Genomic DNA, 15,985 nt, shown 5'->3' on the forward strand with positions numbered 1-15,985 from the left:
CTCATTAAGACCAAGGTCTCAGAGTGCCAATAATGATCAGCAAACCCAGAAGCAAAGGGCCAGGAGCAGACAGGACTGCAGCAGAAGTTACTGGAAGCACCAAGCAAGCCATGATTCAAACCAAAGTGTCCATCTGACTGTTGGCAAATTTGCTGTGGCATTTTTCTGTGTCTCAGCTCCTTGCCCTATTCGTGTCAATCTGATCTTCAGCAGAGCACCGTGCACTGGGCAAAGGTCTCCATCTGGCTTAGGCCAGCACCAGCATTAGCATGCTGCTAATTAATGGCTAACAGAAGTGCTCCTGAGGCTGCAGGCAATGGGAGGATTTCTGCCAGGCAGATAACAAGCCTGCCTGGAGGGGAACGTGCTGCCCAGCACATCCAGGGGGCTGCAGCTGCCCACTGCTGCACACAGGGCAGGCGTGGGATGACTCCCATCTCCGCAGATGGGAGGCAGGCAGGACACAGCACATCCCTCCACAGAAGACCTCCCAGGGCCTGTCAGTTTGGGGAAACACATGCATGGTCATCAAGGTTTGTTTACCAGTGTTACAATGTTCCTGAAAAAAATCCACTTTTTGGCAAGGTCCTGTGACCAAACCACTTCCTTCCTTTTCAAAATTTATGTGTATAGACCTCTAGCAAAGGTGTGCTCACTTTTAGCAGATGCTTTGCACAGGTACCTCACTGAACTTACTTGAAGGAGCATAAATTAATGCTAAATAATCTACTAGGTATGTGCACTGCTTTAAATGGAGGAGCTGAAAGTCCATGTAGTTAAAATGATGCAGCTATTTTTAGAAGTTGAATGGGCTTATGTTTATAGTGTGACTAGCTGAGGCCCTAGGTTCTGCTGCATGGAAATGCTGCTGAAAAATAGAACTGTGTGACAAAAAGATAGAAACCTTTATTTACACTTATTATTTGATTTATTTCACCATTTTTTACCAATCGGTACATTCTCTCTCTTTTGTGGAATTCAGCCATTGACATGCAGCCAACTGAAAATTGTGTAAGCTCCTTGAGCATAATTCCTGTGGAATTGAGTTCCATGTTTTTCACTCAGAAATCATTTCCTCCTTATTAACAGTTGTGCTACATCACACGGCAGCTGACTAGGATGGTCTCTTCCTCAGGTACAGCAACTTCTGCCTGGCGTTAATCTTGTATGAAATATTCTTTTGTGGAGTCCAGGCTCCTCTGAGCTTTCCACACATCGTCTTGCTTTTTTGTAGTCTTGGTGACATGCGAAGTTGCACTGCCACCACCGAGTCTCTTTTTAGTACAGAGGAAGGGGCAGAAACATAGAAGTAGACACATCTCCTTAGCTGATACCAAGACACAGCAATCCTTAGCTGAAGAAAAGAACAACCACTGCATTACAAGCTGAATAAGCCACCAGGAGAAGTGGAGAACTGATGCAGCGCTTCCTTTCTCTGTTTGTGCTGCAAGTTCCAGGTTCTCAGCAAGCACTCTGACAGCCTGGCTTTCTTGCTCTAAAGCTGAGTCTTTGAGGCCCAGAAAGCTACAAAAAAAAAAAAAAAAAAAAAAAAAAAATCAGTTTTGCAATGTTTCAACCCTGTTTCTCAGCTGTAACCCTTCAGTACTATGTCCCATGCATGTTTCCAAATGAGCAAGTAAATATTTATTACAGTAACACACAGTAGCCTCAGTCTCCACCATGCAAACACAGAAAAAAAGACATGTTCTGCTAGGCTTATGAGGGAGGGAAAAATGATCTGCCTAATCTATTCAGTGATTCAAATTTCTGCTAGACCCTGTGACACACCTGAGCTCAGTGGGATTTGGTATTTCTTGTTACTTTTCACAGCAAGAACTGGCTATAACACAGAGTTCAAGGACTGCTTTCCAAAATCTGTTACCCTTTTCACTTACTGATTGTGCTGTGAGGACTTTGGGATATAAACAGCTGTTTGCAGATGCTGATTTTTGGAGAATATCCAATTCTTCCTTTTTTTCCAGAAGAAAAAATGTTCAAAAGAAACATCTACTACTGCTTAAAAACATAGAGTTACCTAGTAGTTTCAGTGCCACCAAAATCATCTTGAGGTGCATGATTCACCCCTGTGCAGACCTGTATGGCAAGGATGAAATATTTCTTCAATCCAAAAGGACAGCCAGACTGACCTTTACAAGGTACTAAAGCTTTGAGCGTGCTTTGGGTAGTGATGAGAGTTGTCTGTAGCAATGACTGAGACAGGATGCTCACAGCAGGGCTGTTTCTACCACACAAGGGAGCTGGTTTGTCTTTGTAGAAGAGCACCTCACCTGAACATAACTTTAATGTCTTATACAGTGAGCTGGCCATAAAATTGGCCCTTCTTTTGTCTTTTGCACTGGGGACAGGGCTTGCATCAGAAGTGTTTTCTGAAAATGACACTTTTTCCTTGCTTTCCCTTTGAAAGTGACCCTTTCCATGCTCACAGCATGCTGGGAACTGTGTCTGTACTTCTAGTGGGGATGACGCCTTGTCAAGGCTGACCTAGAACAGAGGCTGGACAAAGTTAAACAGTAAAGTAGGTATTTATTAAAAGGCCTCAGTAGATACACAAGAGCCCAGCCAGGGCTACACCCAAGATGAACCCAAAAGGGTCACAAAAATGGATGATTGGTCACGAGACCTCTCACTTTTATAAGTTCTGGTCCATTTGCATATTGGAGTTAAATGTCCAGTCATAGTTTTAGGTTATGAAGTCCCATCCTTCTTGTTTTTCTCTCACCAGTCCACCATGGTTTATGCTCTTGGGCCTGAAATTTGGATCATTTGTCCCTGGTCCCAAGCTAGAGAAGGAATTGTTTTGTCGAGCTGCTCTGTGAAGAGAGCTTACCATCCCTTAACATGAAGCTCAGAACTACACACGAAAGCAGTACAGAATTCGAAAAATGTAAAAGCTAAAACCCAAGGCATCAAGGACTCTGCCACTGCAGAGAGACATGAGAGGCCCCTGGACAATGAAAGTTTTCTTTCACATCAAGGCCTTCCCTGGACTGCAGCTAATAGACCATTTGCCAGTCCTGCCTGTGTGAATTATGTTTATTACTGAAACATGTTTCAGCTCTTGCAGCCAGCTCTTCTTGACGGGAAGTCCTGAGAACAAGTCCGTCGTATCTCCTCTCCACAAAAAAAAAAAAAAAAAAAAAAAAAAAAAAAAAAAAAAGAAAAAAAAAAAGTGTCAGAAACTTCCTCCAGCTGTGGAGACCCAGGATCAGGGAATTGCAAAAGCAAAAACCTCTGCTCTTTGGCTAAATTATAGTTGGTTTTATTAGAACTTCCTGCTCCTCCCAATCCACTTCAAGCTGATTTATCTCTCCCTTCCCTATGACACATCCTGTCCGACATGCAGACTTTAACTTTCTGAGGTGATTTCTATTACTTGCCTACACAGCACTGAAGAGAAGCCTTCAAAAAGTATAGCTTCAACAAGCTAAACCACACTGGATTCTCTGCTGGGAATTCTTCAATTATTTTTTCCCAAAGCATATAATTTTTTGTTAAGCTTGGAAAGAATTCTAATTAAAAAGTAAGAGACTTGAGCATCAAAGCTCACTGTGGTAGTGTGGACTGTTTACCTGAGAGAAGCAGTTTGTCTGTTGTGTAGGAGTATTAGATGTTCTAGATAATTGGACAAAAATGTGAAAAACTAAACAAACTTCCCAAAGAGAAGAGGTAGGAAAGAATCTTCCTAGGCTTGGCAGGCTAGTAAGTCTCTATCCTATTTTTCCTCTCCTTTGGAGGCTGCTACAAAGGTTTAGATATGTGACCACGAGCTACCCTGGTGAGTGAATTAACAAATAATTCTGATTAATTCTGTGCACAGATTAAAGGGAAAGAAGTGAAGCAGCATGGATGGCTGAGATGCACACAGGCTGTGAGGGAACAAGGACACTTGAATGTTAAGTAGCAAGACATCAGCATCTGGCTCAGAAAATTGTCTCCTCACTGTGGCACAAGCAAGCTTTCACTTTATTGGTAAAAAGGGCTCAGAAACACAGGATGAAAAGTTTTATAGCAGGATTACTTTTCCCAGTACTGCTATCTACAATCATCCAAAATAAATTATTTACCAAAAAAAAAAAAAAGGCCCCAGTCACTTTGCTTTTCCAGGTCCCTGTTGCCTGCCCTCAAACCCAGCACATAGAGACATTTAATCAGCACAGCTACACCTGCCAACAGACCTTATCAAAAGTGCAGGAAGAGACACTATTTCAGACTTGTTTCAAAAAGAGTTACAGAAGATTCACATTTGTGTGATAACTTTGTTTGCAGGCTAAAGTGCTGACCAGAATCAAGAAAGATGTCTGCTTTCCATCCTTTGCAAAGTTCTGTTTCCTCTGCCCATTTATGAAGTGCCATTTAGGAAAGGCGTTGTGCTGTGGATATGAATGTATGTACCTCTGCATGAACAGATCTGGGATAGTTTTATATGATAAAATTACATGCTGCATTATACTCAGTCTTCTTTAACCCAAAACCCATCCTCAGATCTCAAATGAAAGAGCAAGCTACAGAGCTGACAACCTGTTTCTTTCTTCCTACAAGAGTTTCAGCAGTAAATCTGCTTGGTAGCAAGGCACACATGCAAAACGTGCCTGTCCATTTGATCCACACCACTGCATGCCAGTGCCAACTTGGGCTTTTGCCACCCTCCCTTTAGTGGCTGCAGATGCCATTAGGTGCCGCAGACACAGCAGAGATGTAGTCTGCAGAGAATAAAAAGCAGGGAAGTCCATGACGCTAGACAGGGAAAATTATCTCCGTGCAGAGGTCAGAGAAAGACCTAAGCAGGGGAATCTTTTCAACCATAATGAGGAACAAAAAACTCCTCTCAGTCCTCTCTCACAGCTTTACTTAAGAAGCTTTCAATCCTTCTTTTCTTGCAATAGAATTCATTGCTGCTTCTGTCCCCACTTCCCACCCAGTGCAGATCTATTCAAAATACTTGGTGTTCCTGTAAGTACTGAGCACTCTAAATGCAGAATGCCAGTGAGAGCTGAGTGCGTGCTGGCGGGGCTTGGTCCGACACAGCACGATTCCACTGTGGCAGCTGGCTGCTCCAGTGAAACTCTCGGGGGCCTCGTGAAATTACTGACATGAAAGTAGCATTTGGAGCAAGAAACGGAACTCATTTTTCAATTGACTTTAAAGAGGAAATAATTTTAGTGTCAGTTGATACTGCCCAGACACATTTTCAGTAATTAAGGCTCAGAAAAAGCAGTGGAAATACCTATGAGGTGTTCTAAGAATGAAGCCAGAGGCAGCGTGTGAGAGGTGCCAGCTGAAGGAGCCCCTGTGCTGAACATGACATGAAATGGGAAACCTCATGGAATATGACCACGGAGAGAACAAGAGCCGCCCAGAAGAATCAAGCATGGAAGGAGCCTAAATTGTGCTTTTGAATACAGTATGAGAACAAGGAAGACAGAGGAGATTTCAGAACTGTGATGCGTGTGTTTATGTAAGGAATTCTTGTGACATTGAGGTAAGGAGGAAAAACCAATCCTGTGCCCTCTTTCCTCAGCTTTGAAACACATGTGAACCAATTCCTTCCCTATAAGTTGCCAATACAACATCCATATGTCACTTGGTTTCCCATTTTTGTGCTCTTTCATTATACTAGATTTCACCTCTACATCCAAATACAAACTTTGGAGGTTTTTACAAGTGCTTAGGTCTCACTGTTTCCATATTATTTCTTTTTTAAATTAGAATCACTTCAGAGATGCATTCTATTATGCACAAAAATAGGTGATATTCCTACCATTTTAGGACGAAAAACCACTGAAAGTGAGCTTGACCTGCAGTATGAGAATACTTTCTTTCAACATGGAAGCCACAATTCCCTGATGGGTTTTTTTGCTGTATCTCTCTGATAGCTCTTGAGGCCTCGGGTGAAATTACTTTGGCTTCCCTGTGTTGGCCCAAGGCAGAGATGGATATCTAAACAAGGCAGATAGCACCAAATCCCAGGGTGTAAATTTTTGGCTGTTGATTACCTAAATAATTTGCAGATTACCAGACACTATCAGCCCCTACTTTCCACACAATTTTGTGTCACTACTTGCGCAGAGAGTTTATTGTTGAGTGAGAATGAGCAGCAGCACCCCAGAGAAAAGAGCACCTTGAGACCACAGGGGATAATGCCCACTTTGAACCTGCATTTTGAAGAAATCACTGGGGCTGAAAAGGGGGTCTCTTTCCTGCTCCTCAAAATTGTGACACCATCCCATTTACTGTCAGTTTCTTCACTCAGACATCAGTTTGGGTGTGTGTCTGTAAACAAATTGTCTTCAAATAACTTTTTCAAGGTTTTATGAGGAAATAAATCAGATCCCTCATTAAATTCAAATTCTTTTTTGTGTTCTTCTTTTCTTATATCCACTAAGAGCCCAGTCTGCCTCCCATCTCAGAGAAAAGACAACATTCCAAGAATGACAAAGAGAGCATATCTTGTTCACAGTTTGGTTATGTTTGTTTATCTGTTAAGATTTGCTTTCTATGAATCTTAGCTATTTTCCTGGTGTAACTCTTTATTGCAGAACACATTGCTCTCTTACTTATTCTAGACAGATCCTGTATAAATTTATGGTTCTGCATCAATAATAAGAGTCATTAATCATAGTAACAATGCACATCACAGGGTCTTCCAGGCATTCACCACTGAACTTGCTGCACTGTCCTACAAATGTAACCTTCCCCTTCCCAGTAATTATTTATGAGTTTACACAGAAACCAAGAAATTTTGTTAGAAAAACTGTGAGAAAAAAAGATATAATTTTTTCCCAATGGATTTGTTGAATGATGGTGGTGAGGAAAAAACTCAGCTACAGGAAGGCAGAAAGGGGGTTTATAGATATTAGGAAATGCTTCATTTCTGTAGTAAATGGAAGATTGTTTTTAAACAACTCACAATCAAAACTTGTGGACAAATATTTTGTTTTAAAAATTGTGTGAAAATTGTTCCCAAAACTAGCCATTTCTTTAGTTTAGTTTCCAATCTTCCAACAACCACATTAGCCAATAAGTACAACTTCTCTATATTCATTGTTTATTCACATACAGGAAAGAAATAGCAGGAGAAAAGTAATCTAGCAGATTAGAGCAATGGACAGTAAATCCAATTCTATACCAAGTAAAGTCAATACAAATTATTCTGCTGAGTTCACTGGATACAAGAAGCAGCCTGTGATTCAGACACCATAATATAAGCAGTGAGAAACAAAAGAACATAAGACCAAAAAGCAAGAACTGCAGAAATAAGGCAACAGCTGAAAGAGGAGTCATACATTTTAACTCTTCTTTTTTGAGTGAGCTTTAAGAACACATTTTGACAATGCTGAGTTTTGAAGGTCATGGAATATATTTAATTTGGCAGCTATAAAGATGGTTCAACCACAACTCAAGTTCTGAAATCTTATCCAAGATTTTTCTCCTTCTTTATTGAGAAAGACTGCCAATGGATTAGGATGCTATCTCACAGGGATGGGATTTTTATTTAGTCATATCACCTCTCTTCCCCACTGCATTTCCATCTACTCTTTTGAGAGGGTTTGATGGCTGTCAGAGAGGTGAACGGAGCCTTAAGAGAGCCTGAGAACTAAGTGGAGAAGTGATATACGACCACTGAATGGGCAAAGGAAAAAGGGAGCCTGGGGAAAGAAACTGAAGGAAGAAGTGGAGGGGGCTCATTTGCCTCAGCTGCAGAAACTGATTAGAGTTGGTATATAGACATGCATTTGTGGTTGCTCAGCTATGTATTTAAAGTCTCTGCTTTCCAGAGTATTTTCTTTATGAGACACAGTACATTTGACAATCTTTCCAGACTTTTAAGAAACAACCCTGATCATTTTTTTAATTCACTGATTCATTTAAGGATCTTAATCTGAAAAAAGGAAAGCTGATATTTGTCAGCTAAATTTTATTATTTAAAGCTACTTTATAAGAATATGAACACGATGTAATGTCACCACCCTTACTGATGAACACTCCAACTCTTTTTTGTTTTTCTACAGTATTGGTTTTGCTGCATGTATTTCTGCCATGGAAGCTTTAACAATGTTATGCCTATCCCTAGTCCTCAGTGTAATTGTGAGTACACAGTTAGAAGTATATCATAACTCTGTATAAAAGAACATTCCCAAATTACCAAATTTTGCATAACCTAGTGAAGAATTAGACCTTACTCATATTGGGCAAGCTCCCTCAGGCCTTGATCTGTTCTGATGTGAGTGCTGTCTTTGAGGATAATATATTTCTCTAAAAAAGTAACCAATCCTTTTTTTTTATTATTTCTTCAAAACAAAACAAAAAATAAAGAATTTTGAGAAAACAAACCCAGATCCTTCCTATAAAACATGACTGCCTTTCTCTGACTATATGGCAAGCATTACTCCAAGAAGTACTTAAAACAAATGACTGTTCTTATTGTCTAGAAGTTATGGCATGTAATTTTTTCCCAAGAATTGCATCTACTGATAGAAATTGAGACAACTCATGCCAGGTAAAGTTGACAGGGCATCAGGGGGAAAAAACCCCAAACCTTGTATTCATGTAAATATTTGCTCGCTGTTAAAGGTTCTCTATGAGATGCAGAGGTTGAAGACATTGAAAATGTCTTCTGGTCCATGAAGTCTGCAGGACTCCAACCCTTCTAACACAGACAGAATCGGGAGAGGAGACAGCTAGAAATGTGAGGGAGTATTTCTCTTTTTCCATTACCTATTCAAGCTTTTTGTGGTTTTAAATGCTCATCAATGATTGCTGCTCCATATCAATGAGTGCGACAGTCTGACAGTCAAGGTAAGAAGCTTTCGGTGTAGAGACAGACTGGAACTGATTGTGTTTTGATGAGCGCTGTAGCTTCCATTAATCATGTGATCAGACCTTCCTTCTTTTGGTGTTTCATTCCTTCCTTCCTTCCTTGTTTTAAGGCTACTGGCACGTTTATTTTCCCGGCGGTAGGGCCGCTGCTGACTTCTTTCCACCAGATGGCACCACAGACTGCGAGCCATAGCCGCGATCTATACGTCTGTGTGTATACATATTTGTGTAAGTGGGTGTGCACATGAGCGCAGCCACAGACATGTATGTGCTGGTGGAAACACACAAGTACTAGACACCTAAAAACCTCATTTTCCTTGCCTCTTATCCTACCTCACAAGGCAGAAGGAGGAGCAAGACCAACCAGCACCATGCATTGAAACCAAGCTAGAAATAATGCTTCTGTATTTGACACTTTCAGGGTACAGGCACCCCAGACTATTTAAAATAAAAGTTATTAAAGAAGAAGTGCATTTTATGAATTTTACTTTCTAGCACAATTTAAAGCAGGCACTTTCTTCTAAACTGAAAGGCCTACTGCATGGTCATTCTCATATACAGTTCAGTTTTAGAAGGATTATTTTATGGAATCCAAATGTGAAATCTTTTCAATCCAACTTTCCATGTCCAATGTGGGCTGCCCACCCAATGTTTCTGTAGGAAATGGGAAGGGAATGCTTTCTATCTTAACTGGTTACCTCCCTTATCTTAGTTTGACTCTTCAGCAGTTTCATCTACATGTTCCCTGTAAGAATACTGTAGAAATCTGAAAGATAAATAGAATTTGATAATGGACACAGAAAAACAGTTTTAGAAGAAACTGGCAAATAATACTCATGAAATTTTCCTTATCTAGCAGGTTAGTATTTAAAACACAGGTGGCAAATTTGGTTGTTAATTAGTATTGGTTTTTTTCTTAATTAATTCTCAGTTGTTTCAGTTTATTTTAGAAACAAAACCTCTCCTTTATCTGAAAAGTCTTCAGTGGGGATTTTCAGCTGACTACCTAGTGTCTGAGGTCTTGCTTTTGTAGAGATGAGAAATAATAGTAATTGTTTTCAGGACAAAGATGTTTAATTGCTACTGTAAAGTCTTTGCTGAAAAGGTGGTGTTTCATGCTGAATGTAGAGTAAAGATATATGGCTATCATTTGCAAACAGTTTTTTAGACGCATAAAGGTTTTTGGCTTGTGATTCATTTCCAAGTTTTTTTAATTTCTGACATTTTCATAATCCTGATGGCTTTCCCTCCATGCTTTGAGGAGCTATCTTTGCTTGTGCTGTTATCTTTATTCTGTGGCAATTGTCATAATCTATCACAACAGTAAAAGACACAACAGAAGCTATATCATTTTAGTGCATATGGAAGAAAAAAAAGTTTGTTGCATTTTTCCTCCATCTGTTCATGTCCAGCTGTTCCTTCCCTCCCTCCTGATTAGGTGTAACAAAGGTGAAACTGCCCTTTTCTCACCCTATGCCTCTAAGACATTAATTTGCAGCCCTTTCTGAAATGGGCTGGCATCTGCTGCCTCCTGTTCCTGCAGAAGAATCTTCAGCCTGTTTTAGCATCCAGTCTTAGCTAGGAGCTTAAGCAATCCTGAATGTATTGAGAACTTGCATGGGAACCACCAGGGGAAAAAATGCATCACTGTTTTATGATGGGTGCCAGAACCAGCAGCAAAGAGGAGCAGTGACTGACCAGCAAACTCATAGCACCAAAAAGCAAGTTGAGATTCCCCACTTAAGTACCCTCTCTGAGAGCCCAGAGACAGGGAGAAGTACTGAAATTCTGAGGATCATTAAATCTGGATGAGGCTTTTATGAGACAGGAAAGCTGCTCTGCATGCAGAAGGCTGCAATTTCATCTCACAGCATACCAGAGCCTTTGCTCCACATGGTATTCTGCAAAACAGGTTCTGTGTGTGAGACCCTGAGCTTTGCATCCAGGCTGCAGATGTTAAGCTCCAGGCTGAGCTTGCCTCGCATGACAGGCATGCTATATAAACTGCAACATGTGTGGGAGACAATAAATCATGCTCTTTGGAAATAGTGCAACAATCAATGACCAGGGAAGATAGATAGCTGGTCAGGGAAGATGGATAGTTGACATGGGAGACATGCAGAAATAGGTCTTAGCTTCACACGATGGATAGAAACAGACTGAGATGCTTGTTAATTGTTTTCTTCAGCCATGAATGTCATTTCTTAAAAGCATACTGTAAAATACATTTTAATGCCTCATCCTTTAAATCTCTTCTATTTCCCTTTCTTCATTCCTCATAGATGCATTGGCTTGTGTGCTTGATGGCACCTAATTTATACATTTTTACTTAATTTGATGAACAACTGTAAGCGCTCTTTTAGTCTACTGTGAGCATTCAATAATCCAAAGTGTCTGCAAAGTATATAAGCCCTGTTGCTGCTTTATAGTGCCTGATTAAAACAGAAATAATGTATTATAAAATCCTCACTCAAACATCTTTATCCATCATAACTCAGGGGTAAAAAACTGCCTTGGCTTGCTGATCTATTTTTTCCCCCTCATTATGAGTCTACATTAGAAATTGCAATGAAGTTAAAGAAGTAGCCTCCTCATGGTCCTCTGGGTGTTTTCTATTAACAAGCAATTTTACATTTTATTTAATGGTAATGTTCCCACCCCTTCAGCTGTGGCTGCTCAGTCCAGAGCTGTCTCATGCTACCTTTTGGGAAAGGTTCCTCAGTTTCCCCATGCAGAGAAGTGGGAATAAAAGTCTTTGCTCAACATTCAGCACCTGTTTGAAAGCATAATTGATTGTATTTGCAAAGAATCTGGGACCTTCAGACACTCATTTTCTTTAAGAATACACCACAGATTATTTTCTAGATTTGCCTGTATGAACTGTAAGTGACAATATTTTTTTCTACCCTCTCCAGTCTCTCCCACACCAAGCCCAGATGCAGAAGTAAGTGTGGTTAGACTTGTGACAGCTCAGATCTGACTCTGGTAAATAAAAAAGTCACACTTGCAAACTCTTGAGCCAAGCATAATAATCCCCTCCTTTATACTGTGCATCAGGAAGGAATTCTATGTGCATTACCTGCAAGGACATTTTTCCTATTCAAAGGCTACTTTCTCCTCCTCCTTCCCCTCTCTATGCTTTTTTTTTTTTTCATTTTCCCCTTTCACATAAGTCCTTAATATCAGGATGCTCTAACCTACTTTTATTGAGAGGTTAAATGGAGGCAGAAAGCTCCAGAAAAATGTTCTGTCCCATGGGCCTCCCCTCCAGGCTGCATTCCATAATTTCCCCGCTGTGCTGAATGGCTGCTGCTCTCCAGGAGCGAAACAAGCACTGGCTCCCTGAGAAGGAGACACGCTGTGCCCCATCCAGCACCGCCGAGGACAAACTGGCAACAGGGGTGCGATTCAAGGGCTGCCATGCACAGAAACGAACAAAAGGAAGGAGGCACTGGAAAAGAGGAGGAGGAGGAGGTAAACGGAAGAAAGGTGGGAGAACCCTAGCGTAGGGAACAAAGGCTAGAGAGCCATGAATATTAAAATTGTTGGTATAATGATGAAACACCCAAAACAAAGCAGATTTTTCAGACAGACAGAATATGCCACGTGGGCTCACTCATGCCAGGTAGCACTCTGCTGTGAAAATAGTCCCCTGAAAACAGTAATACATCGCTCTGGCACATATATTTAAAGTGAAGATTGGTTCTATTGCATGATAGAATACCTGAAATAAAAAGCCCAAAAAACAGGAAGTTTGCCTTCCCTCCTCCCCATCCCAACCAATGTATTGCAAATCTGAAGCTTTTCCCCAATAAATACTTTTGATTTATTTTCATTTTACATAATATTAAAACATATTAACATCTTAAAACATAAATTCCAAGTTTTCCTGGCCACTAAGATCAATGTTGAATACCCATTTGCCAACTCATCTTTCTGACTCCATGAAGTCCCACCAGGAGAATATTTTTGAGAGTCAAATTGCATCGATCCCACAGCGGGGCATGGACTGTGGTTGGGCAGGCCATGGGAATGTTGCATAGAACAAGGGACAGAAAGTCTGGAGAGACTGGAGGAAAAGCTTGATGCTGTTATGAGTCATCCTTTTCACATCAGAGTGACTGAAGAGCCCATGTCTGAGTGCAAGGGCCACACAGGCAGCCCATGGTGCCCATGAGCTGTGTGAGGGAGCAGCACCCTGAGTGGCCATGGCTGGCCATGGGTACATCTCTTTTCCATCATCTCTTCAGAAACCTTGGCCTTTCGCAACATAAATACCATTGTCTTCTCACAAGGGTTGGTGAGCTTGGGCAGGACCAGGTTTTGCCCTTGCTGCTTCTAAATTCATCTACAGCTCCTTCATCTCAAACCACTAATCTTTGATCCCAGGGTAGACTCTTTGCTGAGATAATCAAACTCAAGTAGGAAACTGCTTTATAAACTGAGATTTTATGAAGCTCTTTGGGGCTTATCTTTTGATGTGGGGGAAAAAACCTCCAAGGCCCTGTCTGCTCTGTGTCTTTTGAAACTGTGTCATTTCCAATAATCTAAGTAAAGGAAAGACCTGTCGTTAGGAAGAAAGGTTAGCCTCTGAAAAAAAAACACCTAAAAATGATGAAAAAATGCCCAGTGAAATACCAGAGGCACAATAACATATGCCTGGCCTTGGGATTTATTACCAAAACTAACACCTGAATGCCCTGCAAACTAGGCTATGCTGTGGGCAGGGAGATGAGGAAGGGCACACACCTTCGCCTTCAGGGCTGTTCAGAAAGGGGCAGCCATCCCATGCTGTCCCTTCTGACCACCTCTCACTGGAAGCAGATAATAGAGCTAGATTGAGTTTCGCCTGGGTTTTGGGGATGAGTGCCTAAACCAGGAAAATTGAGTCAACCCTAGCTGCATCCACTTTTTCCAGGGAATCATGGAATCATTGGAAAGACCTACAAGACTGACCCCAACCATGAATGCCGCACTCCAAGTCCGCTTCAGACTGTGCCCCACAGTGCCACATCTGCAGGCCTTCTAAATGCCTCCAGGGATGGTGACTCAACCACTTCCTCTAGCAACACATTCCAATGCTTGACAAGCCTTTCAATAAAGAATTTTTTTGTAATATCTGATGTAAAACTCTCTTGATGCAACTTGAAGCCATTTCCTCATTCTATCACTTGTTACTTGGAAGAAGAAACTGGCCCACACCTGGCTACAATCCCCTTTCAAATATTTTCCTAATTAGCTCTTTCAGAGAGCTAAATAGAAGTGCTTGCAGCTGATAAGGAAAGCAACCAGGCAGTTGAAATCATGTGTGATTTCTTTTACCTAGCCCTTGATGCTGACCCAGCAGAGCTGACTGTATGATGCTCTCTCCCATGGTTATTGTTTGAGTCCAAGGAGTGCAGCAAGGCAGCTGAGAAAGTGAACTGTGAGTAATAATTAAGTTGCTTTGAGGACTAATGTGTGATCCAACTCTCTTGGCAAGGTGGAATAAGGTTGTGATTTTTCCAAGGTAGTTCATTATCATAGTCAGCAGTTTCTTCAGTTTTCTTGACATGTGGTCTCATTTTGCTGTTGCTGCAGTTTTGCTGGTGGTTTTAGGCTCTGCATGTGCCCTTTACTTACTTATGAAATTCTTACTTTTAGTTCCTTTAAATTAAACTTTGTTAGCACAGGGCTCTTGGGTTGCAGTGTGCAGTAGTGCTCTGACTGCAGCCCATAGACATACACAGCTGATTGCATGTGACATTTTCCCTTTCTCTCCCAAAAGCTGTGGAGTGGTTTTGCTGTTCATCTTGCCCTTTTTCATTGCTCCTGAGCTCTGGAGTGTCTCTGTAAGGAGCACATTTACTGGTGATTTGTATGGATTTCAGTGCAAACTGAAATCAAGGGGAAAATGATCAAGAGACATCTGGGAAATCATTGCCCATCATCTTAGCATGCTAGGCTGCTTTGTGAGTGCTAATACCTGTAAGCAAGCCAGCCCAATATCTAGGTAATTTCTGTTAATCTCCATTAAAATTCAGGATTCTTCTTTGCAAGGGTAGGAGACTTAGATCAGGAAGGACATGTTCTGTCTTTGTGGTTAACTCTTTGAGGGTCTTCTTTTTATGTTTTGGTGCATTAATGTGGTTTAGATTTCCCATTTCTAAAGTGCCTTGCATCTGTTGGTCCCCTCAAAACGTATGGCACTGGCTGAATGCAACAAAAAAAAGCCTTATCTTTGCATGTGCATTAAGGTTCTTCAGCAGACCTGCAAGCCAGGTGATTTATGCAATTTGCACTGCATATTTCTTTGGTGTGACTGTAGCCCTGGCTTTTTGTGTACCACTTACACTGTGTGACTGCTCATGAGACATGAGCCCTTCAGAGCCTCTGCACAGCCCCTTTGAAACTGCAGCCCACTGTGTTTGCCTTGAGCACTTTCAAGACTCTTTATTTCCTAAATGATTTGATGCTGCTCAGCCATTTGAAGTGAGAAGTGCTTTCAAGCACAAAAGACTTTATGTTGATTTTTCTTTTGTTTTAACTAAATTCTTTGAGAAGAACAGGAAGGAGGCAGCTTTGTGAGGTGAGTAAATGATAGCTAGCCCAGTTGTGGGTAGAGAAACAAGGCTGTATGCACAAACACACGCAGGGTAATAGTCTACTTCAACAGTAGGTTCCCTTGCTAATTTGGGAAGCCATTCCAGCTCTGGCCTGATTCCATTTCAACCTCAAGCTGTGAATAAGGAGGGCTTTTAAGCTGTCATTTTGTTAAAGACAGCTTTAAAACACAAGAGGAAGAGACATCAATTACCAAAGCAAACAAACCTATGGAAATAAAACTCTTTTCCTTGATAAGTAATTCAACACCGACAGTGAATGCTATGAGATTTTGCCTTTTTGGTTATTTTGGTTGGTTGTTTTTCTGTTTGCTTTGTTTTGTTTTCTCAGAGTTTATTCATAGCTTGTTTTGAGGCTGAGGACTTAATGACCAGAAAGCTTGTTTTGGCAGGTGAACATGTTAACAAATGAGTACGCAGCACAGGATTTGATTTCAAGTTAAGTCAAAATGAAGATAGTGGGTTAACTAACGATAAAATGTATTATTACTGGATTTGCATTTACATTTTTTAGTACCTGAGAGAAGCATTGCTGGAGCTAAAAT

The sequence above is a fragment of the Zonotrichia albicollis genome, chromosome 1 (genome assembly GCF_047830755.1).
Source record: "Zonotrichia albicollis isolate bZonAlb1 chromosome 1, bZonAlb1.hap1, whole genome shotgun sequence".
Classification (NCBI taxonomy): Eukaryota; Metazoa; Chordata; class Aves; order Passeriformes; family Passerellidae; genus Zonotrichia; species Zonotrichia albicollis.